The 23280-nt window shown below is 40.3% G+C and overlaps 1 protein-coding gene across 3 annotated transcripts in view; it reads left to right on the top strand.

The window, feature by feature from the left end:
- FILIP1 (filamin A interacting protein 1) overlaps positions 1 to 23280 on the top strand; it is a 109279-nt gene that overhangs the window by 14905 nt on the left and 71094 nt on the right. The window contains exon 1 of one of the 3 annotated variants that reach the window (XM_040598674.1): positions 13749 to 13889. The exons of the other annotated variants lie outside the window; for them this stretch is intronic. The gene's annotated coding sequence lies outside the window, so the exon portion shown is untranslated. Of the gene's footprint in view, positions 1 to 13748; positions 13890 to 23280 lie in introns of those variants that run through there. 3 annotated transcript variants of the gene reach the window in all.

Here is a 23280-nt window from a genome sequence, read left to right on the forward strand (position 1 = left end):
AGAATATGTGAATTTATTTAATAAAACTTCTGTTTTTATTTTTAGCATCTTTAAAAATGCTTCCTTTTGAACACAGAAGGGAGGGAATGGGTTTGTTGATAATTAGTCTTATCAACATAGGTATATTCTGAGTCTCATCTATTTAATTCTAGAAAGAGAACTAGTTGATCTAAGTCAACTGCTTCAGCAGCTTTCTCTTAAATTTTCTTTGTGAGTCAAGTCATGAGAAAGCTGGGAAAAGTCAAGATGTTCCATCCATATACTTTTGTGAGGTTGATTTTTCTGATCTAGAAAATAATCTGAAACTCTGTTAATAGAGGCATTAGAAGGAATCTTACTTATCTCAGGTTTTGTCCTCGTGTTAGCAAAATGTAGCTAATCAGCTGGGAATTAGCAATAGATTAAATTGGGAAGTATAAACGTGAGCAGATACTAAATGCTATATTAAACTCAGGTATACCGATTAACTTACAAATGTGATGTTAAACTGGGACATAGAAGAGAAGACATAGTAGACAGCAAGCTGATAACAAGGCCCCTATCTAAGTTGGCCTGACATTTTTCTTTGAAATATCCAGTCTTGTATGAAGCCCAGTTGTTTACAGCTTTGCAAAACTTCAGTCGTTCAGGCTGGATGTCTGGCTGAGTCTGAACTGTTTTGGGAAGTTTCAATGAGAATGCTCTGAGCATTTCTAAGAATGACATGAGACAAAGTTGTTTGTCCATGTGAAAAAACTCCCATAACCATTTTGCTGAAGAGCTTTAATGTCTACATGTTCTAGAATGATCTACTGAAATTCAACTAGGGAACTGCCTTGTGGCAGGGAATTGACTTTTGCCATCCCTGTGAAAATTAGCCAGGCTAAGAGCCAATGAAAAACGTATTTCACTGAGGGTACCTGGTAGAGATTTGTACCTAACTTCTCAGAACGGCCCACACATGCCGATGCTGTCCCAGTCCCTCACATCTCACCTATTGCAGATGGTTTATGCATGCGCCATTCCCAGAGAGCGCTTCCGTCTCAGGCTTACAGGGTTAAGTAATATTCTTCCCACAGTTACTTATTCATCTAATGCTACGGCACTGCGGCGCAATAAATGAGGTGAAGGCTCTTGTTTTTTTCTGTTGCAACAATACTTCCCCAGCAGAGCCTGTGCCATAGTGGAAGAAAAGTGTGTGGACAGCCTGATTGCTCTTGCTGCTAGGGAGGGACACTGGGAAAGAACAGCGCTGTGACAAGCCCTTGTGTGGAACCTTTGTACCTCTCAGTCAGGATCTCTTTTCCAGTGGTAGATACTGTCCATCACCTTTGCTGTGGGACAGAAACACTCTCTTCAGGAAGACAAAGGATAATCAACAATCATACTGACACTTTGCCAGTGTGAATATGCTTTTATTAGGATTTGGATTGTTTGGATCTCCAGCTGACTCATTTGGAATCAGAATTGTCTCAGTTCATGTCTCTCTGTGGTCAGGGCTTTGTGTCATTGTTCTGTTTGGCATTCACCATTGCCTGCCAGGCAGGCTGGACTTCTCTCCGGGTCCCGGTGTCCACCTTGGCTGATCTTCCAGCTGCGAGCTTTGGAAATGATTGTCTCTGATCCCTCTCTAATATCTGCAACAGTGCACAGTCCAGCCTCACCCATCTGCGTGGCACTATACTTCCCTGCAAAGCTGTCGTCTTCGTTCTTCCCTTTGGATTTGGGCACAGGGCAGGCTCCTGAGGCAATTTGCTCAACCTGCTTTACTTTTGTAGAAACAGCTATGGCAGCTGCTATTCCCATATTTTTACCATGCTTGCTGTTCTTCTTCTCTCTGCAGCACTCCCCCTCAGGAATTCATTCCATCTGACTGTGCCATCTGTCTGAGTGCTTCTCATTTGCTTGCCCTCCTCTCAAAAATCAGGGCTTTGCAGTTCTGCTGAGGTTTTGTAGAGCAACAATACGTGTTTCCGCTTCTCACAGTTTTATCCTTGTTTGAAAACAATGTGGTAACTGCCACACAGAAACTGTTAAGAATTTATGGGTGACACTGGCTATGTCTGTATTCAGGAAATTAGACAATGCCAATGCTGGTTCTCTGACCCTCAGTCCAGTTGTCACTGGCACGTCATACCTACACTATTAAACTTCCTTAGTCTTCGAAACAGGTTGGCTATGTCCAAGCTGCAAACCCCTGGCTAGGCTGGTCCCCACCCAGGGCTAATTCCTGAACCATTCTGGGAAGACCACTGGTTAGTCAGTGCCAAGCCCTGACACTGTTTAATCTACTAGTTTACACATAGTCCTCATGTCATACTCATCTGAACGCATCAAATCCCTGGAATCATCTGAACAATCATCTAAAAGCTTTTCTGCATTATAAAGATACATTTTATTATTATTGAATTAGACTTCTTTAATATTTCAGATAGACTGATTGCTTTCCAAGCATATTTTGAACTTCTAATGCTGGAAGATTCTAGCATTGGAAAAAAAATTGTGGTTTACTGATTTATTTTTTTTAAATTGTTTAAACTGAGTTTTTTTGAGTTGGTTCCTTAGGGGTTATTTTAGTAGCTCCTCTGCATGCACCTTTGTTTGCTTTCTACTGTTCCACTTCAAATGTCTGTTTCCTTGTCCTCCTTTCATGTGAAAAAAAGACCCAGTCAATTTTAATAAAGCTCAGGGACCAATGTTTCCACCTGAACTATTGTAATTAATGAGCATACCAGATGATACTTTGGTCAGATGAGTCAAAGCTGGTAACACTTCATTGTATCTTCTTACTTCCTCATGGGTAAACAGTGCTTAGAGCTACAGGCACAGTTGTGCACAGGATTTCACAGAACTATCTCCTTTTCAAAAGGAAACATGAGCGAGGAAAAAAATACCAGCAAAAAAAGCTTATTTTAACCATATGTGGGTTTGGAGGACTGTCTTTTACTAAACAGCAGTTCAATGAGTAACATAAAAAACTCGTACAAGCAATTCTAAGCTCTGTCAGAGAAGAGAATAATAATTTCCTGATGCATCAATGGCTAAACTGCAAACAGCCAACAAACCAACCACAAACTGAAATAACTACTTGAAACCCTTGGCTTCAGCAGAACAGAGCCCACACCTTTACACAGTGGGAACATCAGGCCATGCAGGGCTTTCTGCACTGTTCCATGCAGAAGTAGAGCATTGGTGTTTGCAGCAACACATGAAGATTTGATGCTGGCTGACTCCCTTGGCCCTCCTCTCCTGTGAAAGGACAGTGACAGTGGCTTAGAGCCCCAGGAGTTGTTCCTCCTGTTAGTGAAGCAGAACCTCAGAGGCAACTCCGTCCTGAAGTGATAGCATGAAGTTAAAAAGACCACCCTTTTTGTATAAGTTTCCAATGCCCTATGTACCATGTATGTTTTGTTAAAATTATAAATTAATGTATCACAGCTCTAAGGCAAACCAAAAGGACTTTTATCTGCCAACATCCCTGTTCAAATTCTTCTCCCAGAGCTGATGAAATCATCTGACATAAAGCAGAGCAGAGGCTGCGTTCTTTAGAGCTTCGAGTGATGCATATTTTACGGACTCATCCATGAGAAAGAGATTCTTGACCAAAATGGCTAAGTGAAAGAGATCATTTTAAAAATATGCTTATGTGGAATTTTAGTTGTGACATTCACCATGAACATTGCTAGTGATTTCAGTTATCAGACTAGCCTGCAGTTAAGAAGCAATTCAATATGCTTTTAAATTGTAGCTCTGAAAACATAATTTGTGTTTCCTTTGCTTTTATCTTAAATAGTATTTCTGGCTTAACAAAAAATTGGATACAGATTGTTTAAAACCTTGCAAGCCCAGCACTAACTCAGCTGAAAAGTTTCAGAGAAGCAACTGTTACACCAGTAAACATAAATCTCTAAATATATGTACTATTAAGATCCTTGCTGTTCAAGTTATTAACTTTTCATTTTAGGTATTTGAGGCATTACTGAAAGCTTAAAAATATTACTGAAAAGAGTGCTGTGACATCTGAGCCATGGCATGCAACTCCTCCACATGGGCAGTGACAATTAGCATGCTCTGCCCTTCTTTCTGTCCATGGGAAGAGTTGATTCTGGATTTAATTTAGGGGTGAGGCAAGGGCTTTTGAGATAACATTTTGCAGTTCCCTGCTGCTCTGTTCTTATTCGAAGGCCCACTAAATACTGTTTTGTGAGAACAGCTTTCTCGTTTGAATGGCTCAGTAATGACAACAAATTTTTGTGGTTTAAGATTAACATAAACCAGTTCTAGAGCACCTGCTGGGAGATAGTATGATTTTTATGTACTTCAGCTAAGGATACAGTTGGCTTGTGTTGTTGCAAGGTATGAATTACAGTTTTTCTTCTAAAAATATAAGTGTTTTGCACTTGGACAATAAAGGAAACATTAAATTTATATTTAAAAAAATTCAATGAAAGCGTCATCAGTGAGATAACTCTGTTTTTCATGTCAGAACTACAGTGGGTAAAGAAGCCTGCTTTCAAGGGCCCCAGCCAAGCCATAGTAATTTAAAATAGTTGAGCATCAAGTCCTTCAGTTTTAGCTCCATGTCCTGTCACAAGCAATCAGATGAAAAGAGAGAAGTTTACTGAATTAGTAGTAAACCACTGAGTAGGTTTCCTAAGATGAGATTTAAGCCTTGCATTCTCTCTGTGCCAACCCCTGCAATTCAGTCAACTGCAGGGAACCCTGCAGCATAATTTGTGGCAGCTGGGGACTGCATTTGTGCTCTGCTCTGGGCAAGCAAACAAACCAGCCAACACACAGACCGGTGGCTGAAAGCAGTTAGCAGGAGAGAGCAAGTGCAGGGCAAGGATTTGAAACTTCCCCCGAGTACTCTCCCAGCCTCCAGCTACTTCAGTTTAAGAGATTGCCTGAACCTGATGTGGTTTATCTGGTGAGCAACCATAAGCGAGTATTTCTTCCAAGTATTTCTTCCTGTCTCCCTCCTCCAAGCTATGTTAACTTCTGCATCCATGGACAAGGCGTTCTACAGATCTGCTGTTTGGGGTGTGATGAACCACCCCATTCTGTTTGTCAGTGGAGGCTTCTTCAAAGCCCATGTAAAGCAAAAATAACCATCCAAAGAGAGCAGGTGCATGACATGAGGACATGACAGCAGCGTAGACTAGTTTTCTACTAGAACTCTATGAGTTTGAAACATGTCAGTCACCCACCTTCCTGGCTTCCTTCCCAGACACAGCCAGGACAGGGGGCAGTCCCCGCCGGAGCCCTGCAGAGCCCAGCTCCCCACTGCGAGCAGGCAAGCAAGGGTGAAGGCAAATCCTCTCTGGCTGCTGTGATGCACAGAAATGATCTGGCATCTCCAGGAGATTCTTGAAAACAGATTTGCTTCTCACAACAAATGAATAGAAAACCTGCACATGAAATTGTTGTTCAGGGGTCTGGATCTAGAATTAGTACCATAAACTTGCTGACCATGCTTAGAATATTTATCCCTAATGTTTCAGAAAAGCACAGAAACCGTCAGTCCTTTGGGAGGCTCTACTGTGCTTATACCAGTCATAAAGGAGACTTAAAACCTACGGTGCTGGACATTCCTTAGTGAAGCCATCTCTTTCATCTGGTAATCAAACCTGAACAAAATCATGTGGCCCATTAAGATTTTCTCAGATGCCTTTCAGGGCCCCGACACTGTTGACTCATTTGTGAAATAAGTTTGTGATCTTTGCCTTGCCAGTGTCCAGCAGCTCTGAGTAGGATCCGCATGCAAAATACCATGGTGCTTTTGCTATGTGAATAACTTTCTGTTAGGAATTCCACCACAACCACTAATTTATTCCATAAAAACAGCAAAGAAAGGAGAAAATACAGGCTCCTATTTACTACCAACCTGGCCTACTGTCACACAAGCACATGTACATGCTGCGTTTTGGTCAGCTCTTGCTGAGAGTAGCAGCCATACTTAATTTATCTTGTCTAAATCAATGCACTGAGTAGTTACAACTTTCACTGAACATGGAGATGATTTCGTTTTTGCATTGGTGAAATCAGTCTATTTACACAGTAAAGCATATATTAAGCATTGAGAAAAAAGCACAGAAAATGCCTAACCACCTTAGTTTTTTGCACAAGTCTTCAAGAATTGATCTGTAAATTTGCAACTGAAGATTAGCATAATTCAGCATGTTGCTATTTTAGAACTACATTGCTATATTTACTATAAAATGGTGGAAAAGAGATCGGGCATCAAGCTTTAAATTAGTAGGTGACAGTGATTTATGTTACTTCTATTGTGGGAGGAAGAAGTTAAGAATTTGAAGTCTGTTAGAAAATAAATCTTGACAAATCAAAGGAGTACATTTTAAAAAACCTATTAAATTACTGATGTGTAAATTCAGAATCTAGTGTCAGAAAGCATGTAACTTTTCTTTTGAATATGGATCATGTTTTCTCTTAAAAATAGTAAGGACATTTCCCCCCATGTATGAAGAAATATTTCAGAACATCAGACTTCTTGAAACACATTAGTCTCCATTTATTCACGACCAGTTTGTTCCTGAAAGAGTTCGGAGCCCATAGACAGTTTCTGTTCGAATCAAGGACTGGTTTTGCTTGAGACAAAAGTGGCAGTTTAAGGAGGGAAATGGACTGTTTTGATGTATATACATCTTGTGGACTGCTGAGGTAAATCAGGAACTTGAAAAATGTGTCTCTCTTCTGAAAGAATCCTTAAAAATACATAACAGGAATAGAAACAGAGGCTATGATGAAAATCACTAGCGTTGTCAGAGTCAAAAGCGAAATTGTGATTGCTTAGTTAAGAGAGAAAAATATAAAGGAGGCATGAAGGAAGGATGTTGAATAAGAAAAGGCTGGAGAAGATGAAGGGATGCTCCTTCACAATGCATGAGTGAATGTGCGTATGGTAAAAGCAAAAGGCAACAAAATTAAAACAAAAAAACAACATGCAAAGATATGTAGACAAACACATATGTAAACGGGTTCTTCATTTTCACCGTGTTTGATTAAAGCCAGAAGCTTAGAATGCTTTCAAAAGAATTTTAAAATAAGGTAGGAAAAGATGTTAGAGGTCAATAATTTAGGTCTTAAGCCATCCATTAACTGATGACAATGGAGAGATGTGTTCCATCCTACTGAATCCTTTCTTCCAGAGCATCTAATGCTGCATCTGAAGAGCTGAAATCAGCATTATTCACAAGAAACTGATGAGAGATTTTTAACTTCACCAGCTAAGAAAGCAAACTGCTAATAACAAAACCAGCAAAACTCCCCTTGGGTGAGAGTAGAGCAAATCAGATTAAGATGCTATCAATTACCATAAGATATAATCTTACAGTAATGTTTTGGGCATCTTCATAGTAAAATTTGCCTTCACTGTGCTAGTACAATTTATAGGAAGACAGCACGCTGGTATTTCTATAAAAATTACAAATAGGAGCTACAGGAAAGTGAAAAAATGCATAGTTTCATCATGACCATAGTTTCATCCCATTTTGGGGGGTCTCTGTGTGTGTGTATTTATATGTCTGTGCATTTAGAAAGAAATAATTTTTGTAATGATTGATTTTCATGTAAATGTTTTACTGCTTTTGGTGAAAGTAGATTTTTTTTCCAAACTTTTTTTTTTTTAACCAAGAAGATTTCTGCTTTGTAGAAATTCATGGGTTTTTACTTAAAGCTTAGGATAAGCAATCCTTTAAGCATGAAAAAACTGAAGTTCTGTAAAGGAACTCCAAAACCAGATGGCTCTGTTTTTAACAAAATGTCTTTCCTCTCATGTGTACAACCCATGCAGTGACCAAAGTAAATGAGAAACAATCATAATTCTGTTCCTTTGGCTATATCTTTTGGATACCCTCCAACATAAAATGCATTAGCACAAAAATGTACTTGTCCTTAATTAATTTATAGCTTAAAGCAGAATACCATAAATAACAGTTGAACTTCAGCTGCAGAGGTTTTAAAGTAACGGCTAAAATATTGTATAACATTTGTAATAAACCTTAAACAGTGCTAGAGGACAAGTAGAACTAATTATCAATAATCTTAGGAATTTCTGTGATGGACAACTGAGTGTAAAAGATGTTTATTTTGTAATACATTTGGGTTCTATTGAATTTATTGTCATTGTGGGAGAGAAAAATATTTGTTTTACCACTACCCTGAAGAAATACACTTACTAAACTGAACTATTTGGTTGGGGGTTTTGATTTAAATAGCTTGAAGCATATAAAGTATGCTGCCATATTTTGTTCTGAAGCACGCATGGTTGAAGGTTACAGAATCTCTGTGATACGCTATAGCCTTACACAGGAACTCAGGACTGGAAAGGATCTAATAGGTCATCAAATCTATTGTCCTAATATTGGAGGAATCCCATTTTATAATCCCCTTCATAACCTTATCAGGTTCTACTGTGAGTGTAGTTAGGATTTTTTCTGCTATTACTCCAACTGGAAGATGGTTCCCAAATCTCATTGCTCAAGTGCGAACCTGTTTCTCGTTTCTAGCACAGATTAAATTCTGGCCAGTCTGTGCTGATGGATTTCCTTGCCGACATCTACATTTGGTTTAAATGGCTCTCCCATCTCCCCGATGTTTGCCTCCATTATACATTTATAGACAGCAACTGGGTATCTTAACAGCCTTTATTTTGTTAAGCTAAACAAGCCAAGCTCTTCATTCTGTCTTCTCATATGACAGGTTCTTTATTCCCCTCATCATCCTAGAAGTCCATCTTTGTACCTGAACAAGTCTGAGGTAATGTGCTACAAATGAAAGTCTTGTATAATAGCATAATAAAAGAAACCATAACAAACAGAGTAATAATTTCAGGCTTGTAAGGATATGCTGTGCCAAATATTTAGGAGGTTGAGTAAAGGTTTTGAAATCTTCTAAGGGGATCTTTATTAGAAATAATGGAGTTTTTTCTACGTTGTTGATTGAAATTGCAGTATGAAAGGTTTTAGGGTTCTAATCAAAAGCTGGGAAATCAGTGAAAATTATGATTTGATTGAGACCTTCAGCCAGCGTAGTATGCACTTAATTAGATTTGTGACAGTAATCGTTAAAGAAATGGGTCTGGCACTTTGAAAGTTTGTTTGACAGTAATGGCTGAGAAAATTCCTATGAACGCTGTATAGGATGTGATGAATCTTTCCTGGATAAGCTACAATTGCATGCACATGTTGTCTTTAAGAAATGGCAGGGTTCAGGGAAAGCCACTGGAAATCAGAAGAGAATGTGAGGACAACTGATTCCACCACCTCCCAGGGACAAGGAGAAAAGGATATTTGGTCAAATCCAGTATCTCTTGGTCTCTTGTGCCATAGCTGCTTGGAAAACTCCAGGAAACTCCCAGCTGTTAAGACTGTGACAGCAATCTTTTTGGCTGTTTTCCTTCTAATCCCTACTGAATCAATAGTTTAATCAAGTTTCAGGGGGAGCTTCGTACAGAAACTTTTTCCCATTTGTGCTGAGCCTGCCATCCCAGTGCTTGGGGCCATGGTCACTGGAGTGTAGGATGTCTCTGATAGTGGGGAGGAGAGGCATTGTTATGTCGAGGGGGGGTCATTTGTTTTTCTACAGTCCTTCTTTTTGCAGGAATAAACACATTGATTTCTTTTTTAGCTTTTTGCTGTCCTATAGCATAAGGAAGAGTTTTATAATATGCTGTAGGAAAAGAGAAGCACAAATTTTAGTTGGTACATGCACATATGAAGATCAATGGAAATGAAAAGCTTTTAAAATACAAGGTATTTCTTAAGCAAGAGCAAAAGGGAATCCCAACCGTGATTACAAGCAATTTAATACACAGTTAAGGAAATACATGTCAGGGCAGTGCATGGGTGGCTGCTCCTTGAGGGGTGGCAGCAGTCAGCATCCCCATAGGGACAAGTGGGCTGGGGGCAGCCCCAGCCCTGGGCATCAGGCACTTCCCTGGGAATGGGGATGGGCCGAGGCCCAGATGGGCCCAGCTCAGTGGTCCATGGCCAGGCAGGGCAGGGCTGTGGGGAGCTAGAGACCAGCCTGCTGCAGCAACGCTGGGGCAGGAGCTGATGGCCCCCCAGAGGGGCTGACATAGTGCATTTTTAATGTAAAATTGTAACGCAAATGTAATTCTAGTTAACAAATCTGATGATAACAGTTGTCATCAAATAGTTGGTTTGATAGTGGAAGCTGTCACACGTTGCCTGCCCCCATGGTGGCCTATGGGCTGTGGGAAGTAGGTGCCCCTTCATACATCCTGAAGCCCCCAGTGATGCTGGTGGGGCATAGGGTGACTGCCAAAATCAGCTTCAGCTTGTGTCCTATTCTGAGAAGCTGTGCGTAGCCAGACGTTCACAGTGCCCCACCAGACTTGTTTGGGAGGACTCACCCTTCATTGTACCATCCCCGGTGTGACAGCTGGGGCTTGGAGCTGCAAGGGAGAGAAAAGCAGCTTCAAAAGCTCTTTGCTTTCCCTGGCTGTTCCTTTGAGGGTCGTGGGAACTGAGGCTTGTAGATCAATGGGAATATGGAGACTTTCATCACAGCTGTCATTAGAGTATCTTGGCCAACCTGCCAAAGAAAGCTTCACAACTTTCCTTCTGCTAAGTTTGGTTCCTTGGTTGTGGTGCATCAGGGGAAAGGGGATGTGTATGTGAACGAGGGAAGCTGAGAAGCTTTCTCCAAAACAAAGCTACAGAGAATCAATAGCTTTGTATTACTGCACTGAGACTAGCAAACAAAAACGTTTAGTGCATGTGATTAAAAGTCTCAACAACGGGCATGGAAAAAGGAGCCCGAGAGGCATCTTGCTGTGCCAAGTGCTGTCGTGTTATTGTAACCCTGCTAGGTTAAAGATGCTAGTAAGGCAAAGTCTACAAGCAAAGCTGGCTCTTGCTTTAGCCTAACGGGTGGTTGGGAGCATTTTTTTTATGTACCAGTGTGATTGCTGTGAGTGAAATACCAGCTCTATTCAAGTCAGTGGCAAAATCCCATGGGCTTTTCGGTACAACACAATGTTGTATAATGGAGAGTATTTTAATTAAATAGTGATATTCTTCCTGTTTCATTTGCTCACCATATTTACTGTGGCATCACTTAGTTAAAATGGAGAATAAGACATGTATAGGCATAAATATTATCTCAAGGTATTTTAAAGATGAACGAAGAAAACGGTTTTCCAGAGTCATGTGAAACATCTACCTTATCCTGCTGCTTGGTAAAACACCGGAGGACCTAAATTACTCAAGTCCTAACTGTTTTCAAGGATGTCTCCTTTTGGAAAGATGTAGGTGTAGTTACTACACTTGTAAGATGACTTTAAAACAACATATAGTGGAGGGAAAGTACTCTTGTCTATTTTTAAACCATGTTTTCTGTGAACAAGGTCTGTGCAAACCATGAACACTGACACTTTTTTTTGCATTCAGTACATCAGATTTTAATCTCATTTAGACTGATGAAAATCTAGAGTAACTTCTTTAAACTCAGAACAGTCAAGACAAATTAGGTCAGAATTTGACCCATTAAGCCTTGGTCCACCCTTTTTGTCATAATTAGTGTGAGATGATTGACAGAAAACCATTCTTTGTTTCTTATACTTTGTGAATTGCACTGAAAATTAAGCTCTTCATTGCAAAAACATGGCCCACTTTCTTTTATTAGCCTTTCATTAGCTCTAGATAGTTGCATATTAACTTTTAAAGACAATAGTCTTGATCCTTCCTCAGTTCAAATTAATGAGAAAACTCTCACTGACTTTTCCAAAGGACAAACTTTTTATAGGACAAATTAATTCCTGTAAATCACATGTGCCTCATACAAATTATCTCTAATTTGCTTCTTGTAAACTGTTACGCCAGATGTGATTTGGAGCTTGTGGGCGTAGGAGTGTGATAATCTGAATTCTTGAACTTGTAGGAAATGCTTTCTACTATTAATAAGTAAAAATATAGATGGATAATTGCTCAATTTTCTCCTGGAATTAGCTGTTCAAGACTAAAGTTTTCTAAATAAATTTTCAAGAAAATTGAAGTATGTATCAATAAAATAATCTGGGCTTTTTTCCTATAAAGCTAAGTTTTACTAAAGTGATTGCACCAATTTGACTGTGATGACAGCTGGTTAAGATTTCATTGTTGTATCTGTCCTTGTGTTGTTCATAATCCAATAAATCTTTTTCTTTCAACTCAGAGAAAGGATGAAAAAGATCTACAAATACTAAGTTGATATTTACTATTTTACAAGAATTCATATATAGTTGGTTAAGAAATAATGGGGAAATATGCCAGACAGTTCTAATTGCTATTAACTTTGACACTGCAGTAGTCCTGCTTTATTCCTTAAATAGTAGTGTCCCTTGTATGGCTACATTGTTATTAGGAGAACTATATAAATGATTTAAATAACAGTTAGTCTGTAGAGTTGAACAAAATTATTACTGTTTTCTTTAAAAAGATCACAGCTTTCCAGAACACCATGTTCTCCTTGACCAAATGTTTTGCCAAAGGAAAGACCTCCGTGGTCTCCTCACAGCCCTCAGAAGCTCTCTGGCACCACCCGTCCTGGCGCTGAGCCTGCCTGGACACATTACTGCTCAGATCCATTGGCTCTGATATTTCCGTGCTAGCTGTCTCGGAAGTGGGATTGACCTACCAAACTTTGGTTAAACCATAACCATGCTGCACAGTTAAGAAGGTCAGGGCAGAATTCAGGGAATCAACAAGGTGGATTCAAATTTTGTTCATTTACGCAAACTAATCAAACGCCTGAACGAGCTTTTATCAACATGAGACCTTGCCTCCCTTCAGGATTACAGCTCTGTTCCTCATATGCCCTGCAACATCCCCAGCTTTCCAGTAGTAATGTCCTTCATGCGTTCTCACTGAGCAGCTAGAAGTCTGCAGACTGCTTGCAGTGCAGCTAATAGATGGGCCAAGCTGGACTTGTTACTTCTCTGCTGTCATTTTGTCATTGCATTGCACTGCATTGCATTGCACATATTCTGCAGAGCTAGTCTACTCAATGAAGAACCCAGCACGTCACCTGTAGAGGAATGAAGGCAGTGGGTTGATCACATTGATAACGTGCAGCTGTGGCCTGGCCTCAGAGGCAGTGGGTTGGTTGACATGGATGATGCCCAGCTGTAGCTTGTTCCTGCTAAGTAGTTAAATAGCTCCGAGGTTGTTGGAGGAAGGAGAAGTGGGGTTGTTTGGCCTCTGGAGGAAGGAGAAGCAGCATAGACAGTAGAATCTGATGGAAGGTAAAAGCCTTGTTACAGTATACTAGTTTGTGCTGTTGCAATTGGTGCCCAGTGTGAGGATAACTGAGTTGGAGTCTGGCTACGAAATTACCTGCCAACTTTTTTCTTCACTTGTTATGGTTGCTTTTTTTTTTCTTTTGGATGAAGGCGTTTACTTGGTGTTGATTACTAAATTAAAGCAGAAAGCTGTGACTTGTGGTACCAGCTCTTAGGAGGCAGCATCATCATGAGGTTTTACCATCTGGGTTTGTGTATGGTGTTGTGTCTGTAAATGTGTATCCTGGATTCTTCAGGTTCCTGTGCTCTGTCATGGCTTTGGAGACACATGGATAACATCAATGGGAATCTCTAAATTAAAAAAAATGTAATTATTTTCAAACCACTTTAAGTATGGAAGCCTGTGTTTTCTAGCTGGCCTTCTGGCTGGCAGGCAGAGCAAGCAGAACATGTTGCTTCTTGCTTTGTCCTCGCATGCAGCCCCTGAGCCTTATCTTTTCCCTAGGGAGCAGCAGGGACCCCAGTCAGCCTCAGGTGGGAGCAGCAGAGCGATGGCACAGGGACACCTCCATCCTCGACTCCCTCCTTCCCCCTCCGGACCTAGATTCTAGCGAAGCCCCTGCTCTGGAAGCATCCCTCAACACAGGTATTACTCCACACCATGGGCTGTCTGCCTGATGTGCAGGAGCTTCCAGGTGGAAATCCTAACTTCATAACATTCAGGAGAGGCTGTTGCAATAGCATGGCTGGAAAACAACACTTGAGCTTCTTGCAGATACCAGCTCTAGGAGGTGACCAAAATGACTTCTTGTCACCTCTTGTCTTTCAAAGGTTCATCTGAACTGCAGAGCTGTCAAAGCCCTCAGGGACTGTTGAGAATTACCAAGAACATTCTGAATGTACGTTATTTTCCCTGATTTTTTTTTAGCATAATGAGTTAATACTAAGCATCTTAAGTTAACAAGTTAATATAATGAGGATGTTTTCAGCAGGCATTGCTGACTTTTATGACCGTAGTGGGTGTCTCACAATACTTATCTGGGCTTTTGCCTGTCTTTTAAAAGGCTTATTGCTAGTATCACATTGGTTATACAGTAATCTATTTCCAGTTTTAAACTGCCTCATGATGCTGGAATATACTTTGAAATTGTGAACCCAGCTCAAAAACTGGAAGGCAAGCTCTTAACTGATTTTATAAAAATTTCACAACTTTAAGCCCAGTATCACATATTTTTAAATGTCTGACTCATTTGGAAATCTTGGGATTGTCTATATTAATTATGGCCCCAGATGATCCATCTGAACAGTCAGAAAGCAACTCCATTTGTAGTCAAGGATTGCAAACACAATCTTCCTGGAACAGAAAGTTGTACAATGTGCAATTTTTATGGCCTGTATAGTTTTTCTATTTTTAGTTGGCTAAAGCCTGCAATACATCATATAATCTTTCTTAAATTGTCATTCAGAATGCTAATTTCCATTAACTTGGAATAAATAAGTTATTTTCTTTCTTAAATTTGTATAGTTACTATTGTACCTAACAATGTTACACAAACAAAATGTTAGCTTTCTCTGATACAAAGTTGATGTGACTACAAACTGCTATTGATGTGTTTATAGTTATGGACCCTTTAAACCAAATTAAAAAAACCCTCACCACAAAATACAAAAAAGGATTTTCTTTTTTATTTAGAAATATGCATGTGTTATAAAGTCCAGTAACTGTTCCATTACTTCAACAAACCATTTATTTAATCTTCCACCTTTCCAGGCATTTGGAAAAGTTTCTTTGAGGTTTGAGAAAGCCTAATAAAATATCACTTTGAAGCTTTTTTTGAAGATATAATGGGAAGAACAATTCTGCTTTTTTTTTTTTCCCCCTTCTAGAAATGCATCCTCAAGGTATAAGAGATTAGTCGGTGACAAGTATTTCTACAGAACTCTCCTGCCTTGTTCTTGCTTACTTAAGTAAAGATAATGTCATATATTTGGCTGCCTGCAGAAATTGTGCAACATTACTTTATGCCCTGGCTGAGCAGAGGGCAGGGGAGCTAAGCCTGCTGCTGGTGCACCAGTTCATGATGTCTGTGCCATAATGCTAAATGCTGGGTTCTGACAATATTTTTATTTTCTGGGCTTTCCTAACCCTCTAATTATAATCCTTTGTCTTCAACACATGCTTATTTAAAGTCCAAGGTTTGCTGAATACTTAATGTTTGCTGCTTTCCATGGGGTATGGCCAGGTGGTTTTTTTAGTGCTTGGAAGGCTGGTACTTACAGTTGAGCCATGCTACCATGCTGGCATGTGCTGCCAAGTACTTTTCTGTGCAGGCTTTTGGGTTTTCTTGATTAAAAAAGAAATAACATTTGTATCAGTAAGTACAATTATAATCAAGATTTTTTTTTTGCAAACATGAAAGTTACCTTAGGTCAAGCATGTGGCAAACTCCCATCTGTACAGATTCTCTAAAGATGGCCATTTCATATCAGGTCAGTTTTGCGGTCCTAGAATCAACCAACAAACTGCTGACTGAATTTGGTTTTTTAATGTATGTTTGTTTGGCATGCGGTCAATGATGTTGTACAGGATGAGTTTAAAAGACATGTTAGTATACCAGATTTTGGAATTAGCTTTGATTAACTGAGTTACAGATCTTAATATGGAGGCAAATAGTTTTTCTGGGGGGGTTGAGTTGGGTTGGCTGAGTTTAGTGATTTTTTTCACTAAGATAGTGATGTATATATCCTAAGGCAATGTGCTGATAAAAGAAAATCTGAAACTGAGTAGAAATGAATGTGAACAGATGAATTTTAGTTTCCTAGCTGATAAATATTATAACAATGAACAAATGTAGGTATTCCTCAAATTACATTTAGTCTAGCAGAGTCTTTCAGGATTAAAGATATAAAATACTCTTTAATAACTCGTAAGGAAATATTTATTCAACATAAGGACTTTGTCCTGGCTCTTCTGAAAGCCTTGTGAAGTATTTTCAGTATATGTACAGCAGAGGCTCAGTTGCTTAGTCTGAGCTTGCTTTTTCTGGACAGTTGTTCTTACCAGTCAGCACTGGGTGCTCTGGAGAGCTGTCCTTTAACTTTCAGCTGGGTGGGACTGAAAAAAACCTTTCACCTCTGAAATTCCTGCTCTCTGTGTGTGTGTGGACAAATACAGATAAGGAAAAGCTCTTATCTGTGGCCTGTGTGATGAATATTGAGGAAAAAGGTGGTACTACAAGCTGACTCTACAGACATTATCGCTAGGGATAGAAACCTGTGTGAGGTTTATTCTCACTGGGAGTAAATCAGTATGAAATGTGAACTGACACATGAGAATACTTTCTGTTACATCTTGTTTCTTAAGATAACTAAATATAGCACTTTAATATGACAAGAGGTGAATTAGCATCCTCCTGGGAGAAAAACTGGTTAATCTTCCTTTTTCCCAAACCACAGGTGAGAAGCTAAAAAGCAGTAATGATATCACTTTGAGCTATTAGGAAAGATTAGAGTTTTGGCTGTAACTAGCATTTACACCTAAGCAAGCAGCTGCCTGGGCAGTGCAGCACCTAGCCTGGTCCCCACAGAGCCAAGACATGACAGAGCTGCCAACAGTGATCACGGCAGGTCCTTGCCAAGGCCATGGATCTGCCACACATGCACAGGGGAAGCAGCCCAATGTAATTTGCCAGTCACCTAAACTTCCTTGAAGGCAGCTAAAAAATAGTTAAGCAAACAAATAAGTAATGTTGAGACATTACATAACTGGGTCAGACAGTTTTTCACTAAATAAAGAGAAATAGTTATTTCTCTATTTATATGCTGCTTTCTTTTTACCAATCACCTACCATCTGTATATGCCTTCCCTCAGCTGGTTTTTGATGACCAAACATTTTGATATTATTGTGAAAAGTCAAATCAGCCTTTAAAATTTGTATTGACGGACCCAGCGATGCCTTAATATTTAGAAACACCCATGAGTTCCCTTGAGCCACACTGAGACCCACATTGCTTTTCTGTCATCTACCTCCTCATAGGAAATTGGAACTTAAGTAAATCTGGAAAATAATAATTTTTATTAAAAATTAATCTCTAGTTTCACTTGCTCTAACTAAAAGAAAGCTAACATAGATCCATTATTTATTGCTATTTTTTAAATTACTGTTTTGGGGCAATAATGGCCAAATTCACCCCATTTTTCCTCCCAAGAAATAGTTCTGCACGAGGAGTTGTGGCTGGAGAGTCAAGTAAGCTCATTTCTTAGGCAGCTCAGTAAAGGTGAGCTTTTTGACCCTTTTGTACTTTTTAGAAAAACTGTGTTCTCTTCTCCTCTCAGCCAGAAGTGTCCCTGCGGCAGCAGTCTGTGTGCTGATGCTTTGTAGAAAATACATCCCAACAGCACAAGCCACTTGAGTCTGCAAATTTATTAACTGAGTTGGCAGGGTTGGTTATAGCAGGGACTGTGAGGGATGGATGCAGTCCCACAGCCTCTGCCATGTCCTAACACTTGCCACCAAGTGTGGCACTGTGTCAGGTGCTGATAACAAGGTGCCAAATACCTGCTATTGCCTCCCCACCCCACAGGAAAATCGGCCTTTGTGATGATGCGTTTATGGATCCAGTGCCAGTTTATCAGTTATCTTACTGATGTGCCTGAATTCAGGGCACAGCCTCTTCAGAGAAGTCGTTAGTGGCTCAGAGGGGTGAAACTGAGACCTCCAAGCACATCCCAAGGTCAGATGCAGCGGTGTCCTCCAACCATGCCCTCTCACAGGGAGGCTGGAGCAACACCACCCTCTGCCTAGCACCTTTTTCCATGGAAAGAAAATCAGGGGATGCTTTCCATGACAGACAGGAGCCATGGTGGGCTTCAGCAGTGGTCACTGGAGCTGCATGACTGAGGACAAGGACAGGCCTGAAGTCTTAACATAGCCTCAGAGAGCTTGGGCTCCATTCCAAAGAGTGCAGATTACAGATGAAACCTAAACTCCTAGCTCAGTCACACAAGTGAGGTACTTAAAGCTGAACAGAGTGAGTTTGTGCAAGTGCAGATGATTTTAACTTGTAAAACACCCACTCCATTTGTAAGGGCTCTTTTTAACATCTTTCCATGGCTCTGAACTGAAGTTACTTTCTAAGAAAAGCAGCTAAGAATTTTTTACTCCATCCTAGTGGAAAAAAAGAAAGTTCAACCTTTTTTAAAAAGTGAAGTAAGGTAACATCTTTGGCTAGTTGCAACAAGGCGCACACAGTTCACTCGGGTTTTATCCCTGTTGAAACCAGATTTTAAAAAGTCACAGACGTTAAAGCAACTTGAATCTGGCAGCAGGTAATTTTACTTATGTTAATGCGGGACCAAGCCCATGAAATGATACTTGTGTCTTCCTTCCCTACTCAAAGTAGCTATCCTGTGTTTTCAGCTTAGCCTTTTTGCTCTGAAGTAAAAAGCCAGATGAATATTTGAGCAGATTAGAATTGATAGGTTATTCAAAAAAAGATCAAAAATCAGCTCAACCTGTAGAGGTAGGATAACTCTTTACCTTCATTCTTTTCAAGTGAGGAAATTGTCTAGGGGTTTTGAAACCAAGATATTAGAAGAGGCACATAAATATGGTTCCTATAAGTGAAAGCTATTACAGTGGATGAAGCCATTTTCAATGCCCAGGTGAGGTAACGGCAGGGTTTCGTGCCGCTCCCTGTTAGCGTGAGGCATTGGTATTATTTAAATCGGTTAGGCTGACATTTACTTCTTTACTTTCTTTGCCACAAGTTCTGAAGTCAGTGGAAAGCCTGCAGGATTACTGGGAAATAATGACAGTCACTAGGCTGGCACTGCCAGGAATGAAGTAAGACTCTCCTTTCCTTTTACCTCTTTACAAATAGTAATGGGCTCTGAATAATGCAAGTGCCACTCTGAAACCTCACAGTGCTAGTTGTCTTATCAGTGACATGAAGCAGAAAAGCTCAAAGTTTGTGCCACCGAGCACAGCAGAAGCCTGGTGTGAATGGGGATGTTGTGTGATCTCTCTGCTTCAGCTGCCCTGTCTCTTCCTGACCCCTGCTGAACTGCTCTATCTCAAGACCATCCTTCAGCAGCAACTTAAAACTACTCCTCTAGAATAAGTAATATACTTCTGCATGCCTTGACCTAACTTACTTGAAAAAGTATGGATTCTTTTCTGTTTTCCCACCACCCTCTGCTTATTTTCTCTCTGCAGACTGTGTATTTATGGTGAGTTGCACTTTCCCTTTACACAGCTGATTAGTTTTCCATTTCCTTTGTTTGTAAAAGAGCGGGCTGTGGAAAGGAAAGGCTCTAAATTAAACAGTGCCAGGGCGTGAGCACAGATACTAGAGGGTGAATGTCTGTGCTCTTATTAAACCACTGGAGTGGTCCCCGGCATGCTTCTGCTGAACCATTTGCGAGCATGTTTCAGGAGTCAGCATGGGCTAGGAGCAATTCCCAGCGGGCAGCGTGGATGCAGCCAGCATGTTATGGATGCTGAGAGGGCTTAAGAGCCTGAAGGATTTTCCAGGACAGCTGGCCTCACAGTCAAAGAGCAGTCCTGGATGTGGTTATTCATTAGTATACATGTAGCCAGAGAATTCCTTTTTTCTTTTTTATTTTCCCCTACAGGGTAAATATTATTATAAACCCACCAAAACTGATAGTGAAACTCAAGGGCAGGTTTATATCAAAGGCTATTTTAACTCCTTGTTTTGAAACCACCTAAACTTTACAGAGGAGAAGAACCTTCTGGGAGGTGGAAGGCAGCCTGGTCTAACGGAGGGGGTTAAATTCACCTCTCACCAAATGACCAGACATTCATGTGCAAGCTGGTACTCTGTATCTATCAACAACTGAAACTTCCTACAAAGGAGTCACTGAGAGAGATTTGGAACTTGCTCCCTGCTTTGTTTGACAGCTGAAATTTGAGATGCTGCAGATGTGTTTTTACACTGTTGCCTCTTGGAGACAATATTTGTAGAAGACACAGGTCTTCTGTATAATTTTTTTTCCATTTGCTGTAAAATCTGTGAGGGTATCTATATTGTGGGGTTGGTTTTTGCTATTTTTGTAAAACAGAAGAAAGATAAATTAGTCAAATGTAAAATGTAGCTATAGTTATTTACTGGTTTCAGCAAAATCAGAGCTGTGCAAATCATGGCTACCGAAAAGAATATGGGATTCACAATTCATGTCTGGTCAGCAAGAGACAGCAAAATATTTCCCTTGACCCAAAGCCTGAAGTTTAGTTTTGGACATTTAGCTTTTTGCCTTGTCTTACACTCGTCAAAATTCAAGTGAATTTTGAAATAAAAAATAATTTTGAAGTGAAAATTTGAAATAGATTTCATAGAAAGCTAATAAGAGTAATTTCATCATTTCCTAATTGCATTCTCTATTTCCCTGTGGTTCACTTCTAGGTTAAAGCAGGATTGCAAGGACCACAGAATGACTTTGCTTTCCATGTTGTGTTCCCTCAGTGATATATCAGTTTTAGGTTTGTTTTGTTTTTTTTTTATCATTATAAGGATAGGGACAAGGGACTCAGACGCAAGAGCTGTGACTATTATCAGCCTGCTCCTGTCTTTTGCTGCTTTCAGCGTTTTCTTGCCATCTTGGAAGCAGAAAATGCATTGTTGTAGGAGCAGTGTTCTTTAAAAACTACTTGTGAGAGATACAGTGTGTTTCCTAAGTCCATAGTACATTTGATCTTGCAGGTTACCAGCTTGGTTCTATGCTGTCAACAAAAAGGAATGACTAATGCTTACCTAATACTAAAGATTACTCATCTGCAGGAGAGAAAAATCTTTGGTAGGCCAGCTAATCTGCACCACCTCTTACCATTTTCCAGGCACGTTCTGGCTGTCAGATGATAAAACAAACGTTTAGTGGGTTTGGACTGAAACTAATGGTGACATTGCTACATTTATCTTCATGTGAAGTTCACAGTTTGATTTTCAATTGAAATGACATAACTCAAAAGGGCAGAAAGCTGCAAAACAATATGTGAAGAATCATGATAGAGCACAGCGCGCATCCAACCCTCAAGGGGTGGCTGTGTTTCGAGACAGGCTCCATCAGCTGGGTGCAAGGTACAGAGCCCCAGGAAGCAGGGACATCTTTTTCCTCCAAAGATCCACGCTTTTCTTTCGAATCGGGAGTAGTCCTGGGCACAGGACACTCCAGTGGGCTGGAAACAGGCCAGGAAGAGGCATGAGTAGGAACCAGCCTATTCCCATGTCTCCCAGCTCAGCTGAAATGTGCTAGAAAGGCTGCACAGTTAGCACTGTTGCCACCCACCATGCTTTTGGCCAGTCTCTTTCAGCGACATAACCACTCCAGAGGATAAATATCTAAACCCTCGTCAGACCTAGTAGTATGTTTGTCTAGTGGTGTCAGCTACTTGAGCTGTCTCTTCTCTATGACTCCTGTTTGTACTTTCTGGCAGCTGGGAAGCACAGTAATCAAAACATGGGTAAAGTGATATATAAAAGTTTATTTTTTTTTGACTGAATGATGATCTAATAGCTTATCATTCCTCATGCATCCAAGATGTTTTTCCAGATGAAGGCTGGGAAACATGAATCTTTGTGTAACGAATCTATGTTACTCCTTAGTTGGTCAGCATGCATTACTCAAGTAAAAGTATTCCAGCTGAAACCACAAGTTTTCCTGAAGATGACAAAATTAATGGAATTATACCAGCATAAACTCTGTTCTTTGTAATTCTGTGCCATAATTTAGCCAGCGAATAGTTTATCTTGGAATTTTTAAAAATTGTGTTAAAGTGGTATAAATCTGCCTTAGTGATGGCTGGGTTTCCTCCTTTAGTTTTGTGAAAGCCTTTTCTGCTTTCACACAGATTGTATCTATTCAGAATGGCACCTGGATATGGAATTTTCAGAAATGTTTTTCTTCTTGAGTATACATTTATGCTTATTCCTTTCATTTCTTTTTTCAAGCAGAGGTACTATTGTTGGCATAATCCTTGATGAATATAATCCATGTGCCGCTATGTCCCACTGTTATAAGATTCAAATTTAGAAGCTATAAAATAAAACTTTGATAAAGCAAAAAGGCTTTGCTGATTCTCATGCTGTACCTCAACAAGCTTGTCTGCTATAACTTTGCTACTTTTCTACGCTATTTGCAGGCAGCATAAAAAAAAGTTCTATTCACCAAAATAGATGAGGGATTACCGAGATAGAAAAAAATAATCTGTCCCCTGCATCTAAAACAGTCACTGAATTTTTGTCAAATACCCTTAACAGGGACATATTCTGCTTCTTTCTCATAATTAAAAAGACTGAAAAGTTTCTTCCACTGATGAGACTCCATGTGTGGTATGACAAAGAAGGAGACACCATGACATTTGCCTGCCATGGGGTAATATACCCATCCCGCACAGTCTGCTCTGAGCAATGCCATGGCCTCTCCCCCTCACTGGACTGCAGGCAGCAGGTGCAGTCCAGGGACCAGCCCTATCTGCTGCATCTGGCAAAGGGCTGACAGGGTGGGAGGGAGCCCACCAAGCAGCACTTCTAGTGCAGGTGGTGCAGACCCCACTATGGAGGCAGCGTCAACAGGATGACATGAGCATTTCTTTTTCAGTGCATGAGGGTCAGCATGCGTGTTTGCGTGTTGCTCCTCCTAACACCCGTATGACAAATGCTTTTCCAGTGCAGCAAGCAGACCAGGTGAAAGGATGAAGGCAGTAATGGTGTTACATAGCTAGACTAGCCACAAGTTCTCTCCTAGTTTGTGTAAGAATTACAGCCATGTGGCTTGGTTGTTTAAGCTGTTTAGTTGTCCTGATTCATAAAGTATCTGCACCTCTGTGCAAACACTCCAACAACACGGACAAGCAACTAACACATGCTCTCACAAAAGCACATGGGTAACGTATAAGACTGTCAGAAGGAGCAGAGACTTTGTCTTGCTTGCTCTTGCAGATAAGTGATGATCCATATGAGGGCAAGAAATTGAGGAGGGGTTAGAGAGCACAATGGATTATGCTTTAGGCATGAAT

This window comes from Falco naumanni, chromosome 6 (genome assembly GCF_017639655.2).
Source record: "Falco naumanni isolate bFalNau1 chromosome 6, bFalNau1.pat, whole genome shotgun sequence".
Taxonomy (NCBI): domain Eukaryota; kingdom Metazoa; phylum Chordata; class Aves; order Falconiformes; family Falconidae; genus Falco; species Falco naumanni.